The sequence below is a fragment of the Ostrea edulis genome, chromosome 4 (assembly GCF_947568905.1).
Source record: "Ostrea edulis chromosome 4, xbOstEdul1.1, whole genome shotgun sequence".
Classification (NCBI taxonomy): domain Eukaryota; kingdom Metazoa; phylum Mollusca; class Bivalvia; order Ostreida; family Ostreidae; genus Ostrea; species Ostrea edulis.
This window is the reverse complement of record NC_079167.1, coordinates 79,472,477-79,489,347: the sequence shown is the minus strand read 5'-3', so window position 1 is coordinate 79,489,347 and position 16,871 is coordinate 79,472,477. Positions and strand designations below refer to the sequence as shown.

At 35.2% G+C, this 16,871-nt stretch overlaps 2 protein-coding genes and 1 long non-coding RNA gene across 3 annotated transcripts in view; 2 read left to right on the top strand and 1 right to left on the bottom strand.

The window, feature by feature from the left end:
- LOC125669341 (uncharacterized) overlaps positions 1-16,871 on the bottom strand; it is a 170,315-nt gene that overhangs the window by 108,119 nt on the left and 45,325 nt on the right. The gene's annotated exons all lie outside the window — the stretch shown is intronic.
- The window catches only part of LOC125682712 (receptor-type tyrosine-protein phosphatase epsilon-like), an 83,090-nt gene that overhangs the window by 39,436 nt on the left and 26,783 nt on the right, over positions 1-16,871 (top strand). The window lies entirely within an intron of this gene.
- LOC130054377 (uncharacterized) lies at positions 5,722-12,558 on the top strand. The gene is made up of 2 exons (XR_008802688.1): positions 5,722-5,805; positions 12,180-12,558. It is a non-coding gene; the product is annotated as an uncharacterized LOC130054377 (long non-coding RNA).

Here is a 16,871-nt window from a genome sequence, read left to right as displayed (position 1 = left end):
CATATCCTGATTAGGTAAACGGAGTTATCCGCAGTCAAAATCAGTGTGCCAAACACGGCTTAACAATCGGTATGAAACACGTCAGACAGCATTTGACCCAATGCGAGGTTGTATTGACGAACTAGATCGTTATAACGACCATATAATTTGCGAAATGTTGACTTCAATCGAGACTGTTGAAACCCCTGTATCATCAACTTGTTTGTCAGTAGCTTGCCTTGATTTAAAAACTTACTATACAGAAAACAAACTCTTGCGTATCGAATCAGTTGATATATATAAGAACCATATGCAGGTGATAATGGAATATTGCTACATAAATATTTAGTATTTTAAACGAACGTGACATTAATTCCACTTTTGGTAATCGTACTTATACTCTAACAGCCGTATCAAAAGATGGAATTCTTCAAAAGCATCCTTCTGTTTTAAACACATTTAATATCCCAGTCAATGGGTCGAATGAATATGAGTTACCGTACCTATACTGGATTCATAAACTACATGAAAACCCTTACAAACAAAGATACATTGCTGGATCCAGTAATTGCTCTACCAAGCCCCTATCTTTGCTTCTCACGAAAATATTAACAGCTGTGAAGGAGAAGCTTCAAACTTACTGTGCGACTACATATGTCAGTGTTGGTGTTAATGAAATGTGGATTCTAAAAAATTCTAAAGAACTTTTAGTAAACTTGAAATCGCAAAACTTTTCTCAAATCAATAACATCAAAACCTATGACTTCTTAACACTATACACGACAATTTCTCACGATAAATTAAAGGTTAGACTTTTTGACATCATAGAGAGCTGCTTCTTCAACAGAAATGGAATGAGAAAATATTCATATCTAGTGATCAGTCATCCAAAAATTTACTTTGTTAAACACCACTCTGATTCCACTCACAAGTACTCTGAAATTAAAATTAAAAATATGCTAGAGTTTCTCATTGACAATATCTTCGTGGTCTTTGGTGATCAGGTTTTCCAACAGTCTGTTCTTGGAAGGAACAATGTATATAGATTAAAATCTTGAATTGGGGTCAGTAATTGATGGGAAGACAATGCAGTTTCACCAGAATCGGAAATATGTGCTCATGTTTCGGTGACCTCATAACTAGACGAGCAGCAGTATACTGCACTCGTTGCATTGAATCTTAACATGGTACATTGTGCATCTTGGTTAAATTGTTTTGATGTGATATGCTCCGTAGTTAAGTCACTGGATCCTAAATGAATCGGTAAAATTCAGGGGTTTTATGATCGTGCTTATGTAAATAAATCGTTGAGGTTTTCCTCCTACTGGTCCCATTTCAGTCCTCTGAAACCTTTCTAGGTGATGTTGACGACCCCATAATCCAAACAGTTTTACTTGTAATACTTGGTTTGTATTACTTGAGAATAGCAATAAGTATGACTGACATACCTTAGTGCTATGCGTGAATTCAGTGCGTGTGTATGTGATGTCTGACTTCTGAGGGGTTGGTAGAAATATGCCTTAATTCGTAGTGTTGGAAAGAACTCGGTATCCGGAAGTTTAATAATTTGACGAACTAGGGACTTGCCGGTTTGGTTGGTCTTGGGCTTATGTAATGATACTGGGAATTGACATAGTTGGATTTGAAAAACTTCCGAAATCAGTAATGACAAACTTCACTGACTCTGCGCAAACCGTAAAAAGCCATTGCAAAAGCTTCTAAAAAACGACATGATTCAAAAGGCGAGCGACATACTGATGTTAAGGCATGAATGATTTTAACAAATAATTGGTATGATATAGGAAGTCTGATATCTTTGTTGAAGCCTACAGACTGCTTGACACCTGGGGCTTTTGTGATAATGAATGCGTTGGTAGTATCTTGGAAACCCTGGATTTCATGATGATAAACAGTTGCACTCAAGTGCAAACAAATGGTCATATAGGTATGTAAGCTGATTTAGTGACAAGTAAGCAATGTAATGCAGCAGCTGATCAACAGGGACAGGCCATGTGCTAGTGAAACCATACAGTAAAGTAAACTGTTTAAACTTAGTTTGAGCCGTATTGTACGCCAGGTAAGTGTTGTGAGCCAAGTGATCCGTTAAGCAGTCTGGATGTTTCCTGCTCTATAAGTCCCGTATCTAAATCTAATCTCACTGCTCCCGAGACTCCAATGCGAGCTACCCGGTGAATTTTCTACCGGATATAGATGTCCTATAAGGAATTCCAGTGTTAATGTAAGTAAATATCGTATAATGTGCTTTATTTCTTTCCGCAATATATAGATCTACGTATCGATGCATTATTTTCCTAACTACATCAACTAATAAAGCTTAAATAAGAAATGGTAAGAAAGAGTTATCGTCCTTAGATTTGGACCTAAGCCAACTTAGAAAGAACGTTTGATTATCGTGGGAAAAAAATTGGGAGAGCATCTCTCTATTTCAAAATGCCATATTTAAATTCTAATGTTGCATAGGGATTGTGTTCAATTTATCAAACACTGAAATGTTGCATACAATTTACCATTTTCACGCAGAAAATACTACAGTATGTTTCATGTTTGAGGTATATATGTATGTGAATGTATATGTTACAAGCAAAGAAAGATGCATTGCAAATACCTTGAAACTTCTAAACTTAATATTTCTTTGGTAGAAAAATAATCTTTTTCCTAATTGAGCAGTATAAACATGATAAATAGAGTGAATTTATTTTATGAAGAAAGTAAATTTTATTCACTGGATCTATTGGGGTGAGGATGGATACTACCCATTCATACTTCTTTTGAAATGTAAAGATTTTCTTAGTTAAACTCATTTATGCATGCAGCACACTTAAGAGAATTAATGACAGGTACAAGACATGTATTTGTATGATAAAATTCAAACTTTTCCTTATATGATGTAAAACTTATACGGTACCAATATTGATGCACTAGATGCGCATTTCGACAAATAATGTCTCTTCAGCGTTGCTCAAGCCAAATTTGGGAACTTCGAAATGACAAAAACTTGTAAGAGGAAAAGGAAAACTAGAGTGCCAAAAAACTGGAGCCAAATTCGTCCAAGGATGAGAGCTATGCTTCCTATATTTATGTAGCAATATTCCATTATCACCTGCATATGGTGTTTATATATCTCAACTGATTCGATATGCAAGAGTTTGTTCTGCGTATAGTCAGTTTTTGAATCGAGGTAAGCTACTGACAAACAAGTTGATGGTACAGGGGTTTCAACAGTCTCGATTGAAGTCAGCATTTCGAAAATTCTATGGTCGTTATAACGATCTGGTTAGTCAATACAACCTATCATTGGGTCAAATGCTGTCTGACGTGTTTCATACCGATTGTTAAGCCGTTCTTGGCACACTGATTTTGACTGCGGATAACTCCGATTACCTGAACAGGATATAGGGCTCACGGCGGGTGTGACCGGTCGACAGGGGATGCTTATTCCTCCTAGGCACCTGATCCCACCTCAGGTGTGTCCAGGGGTGCGTGTTTGCCCAACTATCTATTTTGTATTGCTTGTAGAAGTTATGAGATTGATCAACGTTCGTTATATTTACCTTTCATCAGGGAAAAGTTTTAAAACTCAGAAAACTTAAATGAATCACAAGATTTATTATTTTCAAATTTTACACAATATTTTTCAGATTGATGTGTAGATAAATACAATGCTACTATATGAATAATACGATCAAAACATTGAACCATATGTAACTACCAATGGCTTCATGTATACCTCAACTATTGAAAAATATAAATAGCAAGGTCATAGAACATAATTAAAATCACCAGGTTTTTACCCGAGTGTAGGCAATACAATATTGTAATTTTGTGATGCATTGAGTCCTACTGATGTAGTATTGAAAGAGTTGGCTGATGCATTGGGTTTAACTTAGCCTGAGCTGATTGTTGATTGGTAAAATTTGATTGGTGGTTTATATACATCAACCAGCATTCACTGTGAATTTTTCCCCAAGACATAGAGACCATACGGAGTCGGAATTGTTCGTCATACTTGTGCCAATTTGGTGAACGACTAGCTGCAGGCATATGATCCAATGATAGTTGTACTGGCATCTGGCATAATCTTCGTCAGAATTCATAAGAGAGATGAATTGGTGTTAAGTGTTGGAAAACCTGGTCACCAAAGACTACGACGGTATTGTCAATGAGGAACTGTAATTCGTGTTTCAAACCTGTCTATTGGGGTTTCATACTGATTGCAAAGCTGTTCTTTGTACACTGATTTTGACTATGAATAACTCCGTTTTCCTGATCAAAATATAGAGCTCACGGTGTGTGTGACCGGTCGACAGAGAATGCTCACATCTCCTAGGCACCTGATCCCATCTCTGGTATATCCAGGACGTTACACAAGGGGTCCTTGTTTACACAACTCTCTACTTTGTTTCCCTTATAGGAGTTATGAGATTGACTGCTGTTCGTTATCTTCACCTTGTCATGAAGATCTGTCATCGATTGAAAGACCAGGATCCTTTGAATTTAGGACCTTATAACCTAAGTGATTTTAGGACATCATTCTTAACTATATCGACATCACCGATAGTGACGTCACAGTTGTGATATAGTTGAAAGAAGATGAAGAACAAGAATACGTACTTGGATTATGTATAATATCGTCTATATCTAGAAACTGTAAAATTGGTTTGTAATGAAAAAGTTTGGATGCAATGGTTGAAGTATATTAGTAAGCAACACATGTTGTAGATTTGAACACAAGACTGAACCTTTTTATGACAAATAAGTTTGCTTATGTTGACGTCATATATTCCTTAAACCAATAAATTTTCTCTTGCATTCTCATGATGTGTTGGTGATCTGTTTTGATTCTTTAAGTTTTTACTTTGGATACAGACTCTATTGGGCACCACGTGGTGTCCACTCGAGAAAATCTGCCGCAATTTTAACCTCAAGGTGTTGGTCTCCAGGTTCGACTCTGTTTATATTCCTTTGATAGTTAAGAACTAACAGCATGATTTGGAAAGATTATCATTCATATCCCGTGGTAATTTAAAGAACCTGTGATGTGCAACATCCATAATCATAGAATTCAGTCTGTATTTGTTGAAAATTCAAATGCAGACTAACTTTGGTTTCTTCAAATAACGTATTCAAAACTCTCAATGAAACCGGGTATAGCTATATGCAAATATGATGTGGACTAATCAAGTGTGACATCGTGTATATTTGGTCGTATATGAAAGATGTACATGACTGCGTTTACATCTTTATGTATTTGTAAAAAGTCCCATCACATCCACGTTATTTCCTCGTGGACTAGTAAGCTTTCCTATCTTGTCTACATTGTCGTAAAAGGACATTGTCCAGAGTTTTGATCCAGTGATCTTCTCGTTCTCTACGAAAAGGGGTATTACAGGTGGGTTGTTGGTATCATGGTATTCTTAAAAATAAACTTCTGACCTTCATGGGCAAGATTGATTGAGCTGGGGAATTGAAATATTCAAAGAGATGTTGATTACCACCTCTGTCCCGATATCATATTGTTTGACTACCAAGTAGCTAAGCACGGAATTGGTGGTACGATGGCTGTCATTACAAGGCATGATCCTGTCTTGGTGTCCATTGTTAATCATGTGAATTCTTTAGAAGGAAATGTCGGGAAACATTAACTCACCACGGTCATTAAATGCCTTAACAATTACAAATATGACAATTCTTGATCACCGTATTATCTTCAGTTTAGAATAACACTTCCTTGTTGGTTTAAGAATTCTAACATGCAGACACTTGTCTTTTTGATATTATTGAGACTGACTTTGTCCTCTGGATACCGTAAGTAAACAACTTTCATATTACCTACATGTATAATATACGATATATCTATCTTACTAGCAACTCTCTCATTTGTGAAGTAAGCTAGTGAAGATAAGTCACTGATACACTGTGTTAACAATCATATCGAAACAATGAGCGTCTCTGCGAATGGTATCTCGAATTATGTTTTTTCATATATATTAACGAACTTGATTTAAATTGGCATGTCCATATCTGCTATCATGTATCAAACTACAGTTTACATATTGTAAATATTTCCCATCAGATTGCTTTCATTTCATTTCATGACAAATATCAGACAGTCATGTTCACACAAACGTGCCAAACGCTGAAACTGTATACTGCCTCCCAGGGAAATCCAAAGCGAATAGTTACAAAGGTATAGTTTGGTAACTCACAATGTACCCCCATGGCGAGCCATGAAGAATGCCCTCTGAGGGAATTCCTTACCGAGGTTTCTCATACTTGCTTATTCCTTCCAGGCACCTGATCCCACCTCTGCTGTGTCCAGGGGACCGTGTGTGTCTACCTATTTATTTTGTATTGCTTATTGGAGTTATGGCATTGACCACTGTTCGTTATCTTCACCTTTCATACAAATCAATAAACTATTCCCAAACTTGTGATGTATATAATGGATTTGCTGTGTACTACTACATCTATGTGCAGAGAATTGAAATGGTGTCGCTGAAAGGATTATACCTTAATCATTATCAGATATATTTTGTTCAATAATAAACATTGGAGCAGTGATCACAAGTACTCGTGGCACTAGAATTGTGAAAAGTCATTGAAATACATTTACATGTATCAACTAGAGTCATAGTTAAGATTTTCCTATCAAACGAGTCGTTTCTTAGAAATGAAAGACTTGTGACACAGGTATTAGTTGATAAATAATTATTTTCAAATATTAATGTTTAAATTAGGGAGCACATCATTCATAACTTATTAGATATGATTCAATTGTCCTCACTCACGTAACATTCTTCTCCGGACTTGGTGAAATCTGGTCGCAAATATCAAATTCCGCCTTGTCTTTGATGGGTATGTTGACCATTTATGTAGAAAAATTCCACAGCTTTGACATAATCATCATGGTCATTCATTCACAGATACTACCATTGTCCTGTCCATAGTTTAATAGCAAACCATTCAGACCAAAGCAAGTCATCTTTGTACACCATCACAGCACCTGCAAGATATATGTTTGGTTTTACGTGCATACATACGGTACATGCATCGAACAAAACATTTTACGTTCAAAATTGCTTCACATATTTCGTGAAATGTTTAAGAATCAGTTACAGTATGATCTAAAAACTGTGTTACTGTTGGGTGTTAGTTGGAACATTTTGGTACATGATCAGGTCCAGTACAATATTTATATATCACACTATATGAAATAACTTAATTTAGCTATTTCAAATCTTTTATGAAATTAATTTCTAAAAGCGTAAAAATCCAATTTCAATGAGTGAAAAAAATCCATTCATGTAGTCCATACAAAAAATTGTAAACAAATAATAATTTGTAAACTACGTTTCTCACAAATGAATTTTTTTATTCACAAATATTTAGGATAATCAACTTGTTACTTAAGGTGGCTCACTACACCTTGAAAAAAGTTTCTCTAATCTGACAGCGTGAAATGATTTAACTATGACTAAGAATCAACAAAATAATGGATAGTAGGCAATCAGATTCTAAGTGTGTAATTTCCGTGAAAACGAGGGAGTTATGTATATTCGGTTTCTTTTACTTCATACGAGTATATGAAAACAGAAAATGATTTTTGATAAAAATGTTACAGAAAAATAAAACTAGTAAAATTCAAAAAGCCTTCCACAAATTATGACATTGGTTATATTTATTTATAGGCAAAAACAAAAGTAAACGTTGTCCAGGTTATAATTATGCCCTCAGTAAAATGCAGCGAAATATTTGTGAGACTTTACACCTGCACTAAGAAAGATCGAATATGAAATATCCCCCTCCTTTCCACATTGCCAGATAAATCAGTACTGAACATGCTGTCGGCTTCAGGAATCACTTTATGACATTGTGTTTTGTTTAACCATATACAACATTCTACAAAAAAGTCATAATTTTAATTTACCCAATTTGTAAGTTTCACCGAGTCTAATACGTTGTTTTCATATCCCACTATGGCTACTAATGTACTAAAGAGGGTTCATAGACAGCTAGACCTTGTACATATGTAAGTTAAACTGGAACATCGCCGTCTTAACTAAGTCTTCCGTTGAATATTTTTGATATAATCTATTCGGTTTTTGTCACATACATACATACATAAAGTACCCTCTCACACTGATTGTTAAAGCTGTGGTTACTTGCTGTACAAAAAAACCAAAACAAACAAAATTAGAAAAAGAAAACAAAACACAAAAAACAAAACCCCAAACAATTGAAAAATAACTAGTAAAAACAAATCAGTCAAAAATAATCTTCCATCTGGTCCACATCAGAGCTGTATATTGTAAACTTTTGGATTGCGTCATATTTTTTTCACACGGTATTTTAACCCTAGATGACGTAATAATCTAATCAGGTTTTGTTCTCTTTTTTTGCATCAAACAATTAGATATGTATTGTTTGACATATAGGATTATGATTGATTGATTGATTGTATCTTGCTTAAAGTCTCGCTCGAGAATTTTTCACTCATATGGAGACGTCACCAAGACCAGTGAAAGGCTTCAAATTTAGGCCTATGCTCGGCGCTTACGGCCATTGAGCAGTGAAGGTTCTTTAGCATGTCACACCTACTGTGACACGGGTCATCCGTTTTTAAGGTCATCTCCGAGGACCCGTGACATTCACACCAGATGCGGAACGTTTGGCGAAGGAACTGTCACTACCTGTTTTAACAACTTAAGGTCATCTCCGCGGACCCATGACATTCACACCTGATGCGGAGCGTTTAGCGATGGAACTGTCACTACCTGTTTTAACGACTTAGGTCTGTCGCGGCCGGGATTCGAACCCCGGCCTTCCGCATGCAGGACGAACGCCCTAACCTCTCGACCACCGCGGTGGTGATAGGATTATGAAATTAATAACTTTGTTATTTAAAGACAACAGAATTTCACCTAATATGATACTGGACTTATTGAAACCAACTCTTTCTGTATATATGAAGACTCAGTTTACTCCACAATGTTTGAATTATATCATATGAAGTAAAAATATGTGTCATTGTTTCTACATTCATTGTACTAAACCTGTAGCAGTCATATGTTTCAACATCATTTTTTAAAGATAAAACCCAACAGGAAGGATTCTATGTAAAATTCTGAACTCTCTTAAACACACTTTGCACAGAAATATCATCTACTCCATGTGGAATCAATTCAGCCTTCCACTTGCCTATAGAAGTTGGGATGTCCTCTTCTTCATTAAAAATAATTGTAAATGATTTTGGATTATTTTTCATGCAACAAAACAGGTTAAAAAATACAGGCATATATGGATTAAAAATTCCTTTGTTTGAATGTCTATAAATTGACAAAGTCTTTAAGTGCTTTGAAATTACTGTTATAATGCTATTATATTTCATTACACATACTTTTTTGAGATTGTACGTGGTTTGAAATTTGTCTAAGGCTAAGAAATTACAATCGTCGTCATAAAAATCTTGAATAACTTTAACTCCTTTTTCACACCAGTCTTTGATAAAAACTGATTTGCCAGCTATTTTTATATTACAGTTGTACCACACCGTAATATTCGGAAAATTGACTTTTATATTTGGAGGGTTCTGACTAATCTTCCGTCGAATTTGACCAATGGTAGCTTATCAAACATTCAAAAATAAATATATACTCCAAAAATCCAAAACAAAACCAACAATATTAAGTTTGATACATGGAGTGTTGGTAAACAACGAGAAACCGGAAGTAACCCTGCTGAACATTTTTGAAGCGACGTGCCTAAACACAGAATAAAAACTGTATTCCGGAGGAGCTCTAAACACGGCTATTGTCAATTTCTTGGGACGAACCGTCACTTCTTCAGGAAAACGGAATATTTACTTTGATACGAAAGGCACATTAATATAATTAAAAGAAAAAGAAGCTAAACATTAAAGCTAAACTACAAAGGCTATGTAAAACATGGCGTCTACATATTGAAATCGTGACGTTGTTCAGGTAAATATCATATGAATGCTTCTTTAATTTTGATTTAACCAAAACTGTCGAAGGTATGGTCATTACAATGTTAATTATGAAATGATACATACTTATGTATTCTAAATATATATTTGATACCTGCTCTGATGGAATTTCAATGTTCTGCTTGTAATGTGCAGAAAACAAACAGTGATCAATCTCATAACTCCCATAAGCAATACAAAGTAGATAGTTGGGCAAACACGGTCCCCTGGACACACCAGAGGTGGGATCAGGTGCCTAGGAGGAGTAAGCATCACCTGTTGACCAGTCACACCCGCCGTGAGCCCTATATCCTGATTAGGTAAACGGAGTTATCCGTAGTCAAAACCAGTGTGCCAAGAACGGCCTAACAATCGGTATTAAACATGTCAGACAGCATTTAACCCAATGTATGAAGAATATAAAAATTAAAAATATAGTAAACAAATACAGCTGCCAAGATTGTCCATCTGTAGGGCGAAATATTTCTCTATGTGACATATTGACTAAAACTATACACTACTGCTTTGGTCATTTTGTCTAATCTATTGTCCAGAAACTATCTGCATACATCAAAGACGCATCGAATTTTATACAAACATTGTGTACGTTTCCCGAACGTCTACTCGCCAAAAAAAACCCAACATCTAATCATGTAAATTGTAAGGTGATTAAAGGCTATCTAAAGGGAACACAGGTAGAGCTTAACCGTATTTTACTTAGATAATGAAGAATTAATAAAGAAACAAAACATCTGAAAATAAATTGTATTAATGTTCTTTTCAATGCTTTACGTCTTTGTATTGCAAGAAAATAAAACACTGATTCGTTTCATGATTAAATGATGATTTTGTTTTAGATTATACCAAATTCTGTTACCAAGAATTAATAGAATAGCAAAATATTGTCAATTTTCCGTTTTTAATCGATCGGTTGACGTATACAGATTTTACTTCTACACCTTGGGCAGTGATGTTATATGACTGAAGGGAAACTATGAAAACAGTGACAGTGACAGTAAAGAAAAATTGTGACTCAGTGCCAGAAATGAAATTTGTTCTGCGACTGAAAAATATTAATGTATATAAATCAGTGGCAGTGTCGGACGGTGAACAATTGCTAAAAATTTTGTACAACAATGCTTTAAATGAAAATAAATTGTGAAAGTTTCATGTCTAAACAGCGACCTATATGCTGAAATGAATGGTATAAAATGAATGAATATGCATTGCATTATCAGTGCTTTTTTAAATATAGTGTGTATGCACGAGAATTATCAGTGTTTCATGAGTACATGTGTGTCCTTTAATATAGTTAATGATGTATATGCATGTTTTTCTGCTTTATTTATATTTAAATTTACCTAGGTAAACTTTACCTGCCTTTCCGTTAGAGGGGCCTTTAATCCACCTTCATAATGAGATCTTGATTTTGACGGGTAGACGTTCGGGGAATAAACCAAGCATTCTTTACTTTATCTACCAGTATAACTCTAGTCCGTTACGACGTCACAAACAGGAATACTAACATGGAATTATATACATTAGCGATGACCAAATATTCTATGGTCACTTACAGACCTGCATCATATCACGTGATCAAGAGGATCAATTTATATTGCTTATTAGCATTAGGAGGGTTGAGATTAGACAATGGAAAAGTTTGGTATTACGTAACCAGCTACATTAAAACCACAGCCCCTAAGAATTGGGGTAAATTACATAACATGCCACCTGACACCTGCATGGCCAGCTGCAGGGATTACCAGACAATTGTCTAAAACATTGACCAAACGAAATGATTACCAAAACAATGTACTAGGTATATTTACTCACTTTTATTTACCACCGAAACCCCTTGTTTAAATTGGTATATCTATTTACTAATATACAATAATAAACAATAAAACAGTATTCATCACATGAATGTAATTATTTATGCAATTGTTTTATGCTTATTCATGTTGCTTTTACTGAGTAGGATCAATTAAACCAACACTAATGCATTGATGAAAAATATCATTTATTGAAAATGAAGAAAATTGTGAAAAATATATAAATCCTGTTAAAAAATAAAAACAGAGCTGCAATGAGATTGTGCAGCATGAATAAGCATCAATGGAATTATATACATTAGCAGGTATATAATAATTCTATATTGGACATTATTATCTTACTTTCTTTCTCGGCCAGACAGGTCACGGAATCTCAGTGGTAGAGCGCTAGCTTTGTAACCAGGATCTCGTTTGTCCGAGCCCTGATCATGCTATGGCCTCGTCAAACCTTAGAAATGATTGCTTCTTCCCTAAATGCGAGACATTTAGATGTGAAAATCATGTGTGTTTCGTATATCATCATAACAACGGATGTCCTTGTCGCGATAGGCGTTAGTACATTAATTCAGAACCCTTACTGTTACGGCCGTAAGCGCTAAACATAGGTCTGTGGTGTTTCATCTACAGCTGATGCCGTCTTTTAAAATGAGTGAAAACATCTCGACTCGACGTAAAACAAACAAATCACTGAATCAATCTTTCTCGGCTGTGCACTTAACGATGATTACTTCCATGACGGAATATTGGACCTATAAAAAGAAAAAAATATAGAATTTGGAATTCTATTGTTTGTGTTGCAAACTTTTTTCAGTGCTGTGCATCTTAATATAGCTAGTCCCTGTGTATATATATGCATGACTTGTGATGTCTGTATACATGTATGCGTCCTGTTTTATTTCAAATTTCTGTTTTTATGTCTATGCATGCAATTATATATCATTAATGCTTTGTGTTTCTTATGCTATATAGTCGGTTAAAGAGCTCTTAACTCATGTTTATTGTTACCTGTATATAGTTCCGACTTTAAATAAAAATTACATATTCACTTACTTACTGGGGGGGGGGGATTACGAAAATTAAGCTTCCCTTGGGCAAATTTTGTATACAAATTAATGGTGACTCAAGACCATTTATTTCTGATACATAAATATCTGCCTGATTTAATGATTTTGTTTTTCAGAATGTTGTCAGCAAACATTAAAATGTTGATGTTTTAAAAACAGAAAATAACTCAAAAAGTTCCAGTACGGGGTATTTCTTTTGTTAGATTTTGAGTCATTATAACAACCGACTGCTACGCAATGAAATCATTAAATCCCACCATAATACATCAATCTAGAAGTAAGTAGCAAAAGGGGAAACTCCACCCACTCTTTTGACAGCGTACTTATCCCGTTATTATTACAGTTACTTATTTTTGCATGGAAAGATCACTTTGATAGTATTTGTGAATGGTAGCAGAAGTGTAAAGTTGAACTGATGAATTGAAGTCATGAAAAGGTGAAGATAACTCATGTACTGATTATACTGAAAGATTAACATCCCCTTCACGATTTGAAGTTGAGGCAGAACTACTCAAGTTATTTTACTTGTCAATATGTATCAGACAAATGTGAAGTAAACATATTCTCCACCCCTTCCACTTTCAAAATGATACAACATGCCATAACTCATTATCTGATTGTTACTGTTACTGAATAGTTGCCAAGTTAACGTACAATGCAACATCTCGTTGAACATACTAAATATTAAAACCGGGACGGAATCAGAGGCGAGGTAGTGACTCCAAACTTCCATTTTTGATGGGAAATAGTATATACATAATAAGTGCTACCATGGGAGCTCGTCCATCATCTGAAATTACCGACTTACGTGTGAGGGACATTACTGATGATATCATCTTTAAATTCCAGTATTGCAGACCCGAACTATTCTAACACTGTATATCTAGTGGGGACGGTTTGATATCATTTAAGGGATCTCCAACAAAAATCGGCAATTCTTCCTACTAGTTGTTGAGATTCACTTATTGAATATCTGAAACCTCAATAAACTTCTTAGACACTGTTGTTTACAAAGAAGTTGTATTTTCAAAACTCCGTAAATTCGATGATAGCTTCCTTCACTCCTCTCTCTTTACGATGCGCTCCATTGCAAATTCACTTTGCTGTCCTCGCATTTTCGCATCTCCGCTCAAAATGCGAAAGGGTGTGTGGTCTGGTCAGAACATGATTAGAGTTGGGAAAGAAAGATGTTTTGAAGTTAGGAGATTTCATACTCTGCCATGTATTACAAAACAAAATATGCTACTTAATATCCCAATCGCTTAAGAAATGCGTCCTCCTGTCCTTAAAATCTCGGCGAAAATGCGTCCATATGTCCTTTATCTAGACAGGTTAGCGCAATTAGTTTACATTGTAGTCCTGAAAACATATATACAGACAGCAGTATTGATGGTACATTGGTTTCAACAGTCTCGTTTAAAGTCAAAATGTCGCAAATTCTATGGTCGTTTGAACGATCTAGTTTGCCAATAGAACTTATCATTGGGTTAAATGCTGTCTGACGTGTTTCAAACTGTTTGTTAGACCGTTCTTAGCACACTTATTTTGATTACGGATAACTCCGTTTACCTGATCAAGATATAGGGCTCACGGCGGGTGTGATCAGTCGACAGGGGATGCTTACTCCTCCTAGTCACCTGATCCCAGCACTGGTGTGTCAGGCATCCATGTTTGTCCAACTCTCTATTTTGTATTTCTTATAAGAGTTATGAGATTGATCAATGTTCGTTATCTTCAAATCTATATATTTTTAATTTTTAGGGTGAAAAATAAAGATAAGCTGATTTAAAACTGTCTAATGTTGGGTAAGATTTTGGAAATTCTGGAATAATATTCCACAACTGTGAACTGTAAATTGTAAAAGATCTTTTAGAATATTATGTCCTTGCCCTCTGGATATAGAATGAATTACTTGGAGTTAATCTGGTAGAGCTATTGATATGTGATGATTAATAGTTAGAGTGTATTAGGTCCATGTCATCCAAACGCAGAAGTGATTTATGATTTAGAATAGTCCAAGGACCTGATCGCCCCTTTTGAATAGACATGGTCCACTAGTATATAAGAGTCTGCAGTCGAGACATCAGTCAGTCTGATGTAAAACTTATACGGTACCAATTTTGATGCACCAGATGCGCATTTCGACAAATAATGTCTCTTCAGTGATGCTCAACCGAAATGTTTGAAATCCGAAATAACAATGAAGTTTTAGAGCTATTATAGGGAAAATCAGTGTGTCAAAAAGTGGAGTAAAAATCGTCTAAGGATAAAAGCTATGCGTGAGGGAGACAATCCTTAATTTTGAAATGAATTTTTAAATTTTATAACAGCAATTAAATATACATCCGTATTTCCAAGCTAGTAACGAAGTAATTAGCTACCGGGCTGTAGAGACCCTCGGGGACTAACAGTCCACCAGCAGAGGCCTCGACCCAAGGGTCATAATATAAAACTTATACGGTACCAATTTTGATGAACAGCTCCAGAAGCAAGAAGGAATAGATATGCCAAAAAAAAAAATAAGAAATAGGCTAGGAGAATAAGCATTAGTGGAAAGAGCTTAAGGAATTGTAGTGGGGTACTGGGTGCAATTATCCTGAATAAGGGTGAGACACCCTGTACTTTCACTAAGCAATCGTAACGTGGTTCAGGAACACGTTGCAAGTAGCCCAGCAAGCGAACTACCCTCTGTATCTGATTAGAAACCCGAGATAAGTAACTCGGTACCAATCAATGCTCAGACAGAGAAATAGAAAAAATTATGTTAATGATAAATCAATAACTCAAGTAGAGTAAGATGAAACTTATAAATACACGACCGCATCTCTTGTAAATAACCCAGTAACACGGTACAGATAATTTCGTGAACTATACTGAAAAAAAAACCATCGAAATAATCGGAAGTTAAATTATGTAAAACTTTGAAGACAAGAATGATAGTTCTATATAAAACTAGTCGGATAGAGGCATCCACCCAAGATGCTGCATAATTTCTGTTGTAGGTGGATAAACATTTCTACTTAGACTAACTTTAGTAGCCCGCTTTTGAAGTTGATATAATTTGTCAAGACTGTCCTTTTTTCATATTGCCCACATTGCATTTTACACAACCTCACTAGGTGTTACATTAACATGTATGTCAAACAGATAGACATGTATATCATTTTCAATATGATAACCTAGCTGATTAGAATGAAATGTAACAAACATCGAGTAAACTCGAGAGGGATATCATGCATTTTGGAGTCACTTTAAAACTTTCAATTTCCCATGAACACTAACTTTGGGAAGAAGAGAAACAAAGTTGCAATTCAATACAATCACAATATAAGACTCTGTTTATGCGCTCGCTGCCAAACATGTCTTAGCCCATATTCTCCAATTGTATAAAAACAACTCAGCATGAACATATCTAAAAAAAACGTTTCTGTCTTTCAATTGGTTTTATAAATGTATAGAAATTTCTTTTTCAATCCATTGTTTTTATTCTCTAAAGTGAAATGTTATAAACTTCATAACGGCCATTAGATGTCTCAACAATTAGAAATATGACAGAAGTTGATCACCTTGCTTTGTTAGATTCAATAATAAAACTTCCTCCTTGTTGTTTTAGGAATCTGAATATGCAGACACTTGTCCTTTTCATATCAATGATGATGATGACTTTGTCTTATGGATATCGTAAGTAAACAATATATTATTTATATCTATCGTGCAGTTAACTTTCCCGTTCGTACCACGGTCTAGTAAACCAATTGTTACCAATTACTACACTGTGCCAATACTCAAATCGAAACAAGGGACATATCCTAGGAAGATATTTCGATAGTTTATTATTATCATTTTATTCATTTATAAAGCGCAACATTACATATAGTTTCTATGCGCTTACAGTTTACTGTTCAGAGCACCACTTACTCCATATTAATTTTCATCACACAATGTAAGGAAACTAATTCAAGATTAACTAGTATTCGTTTGCCATTATAC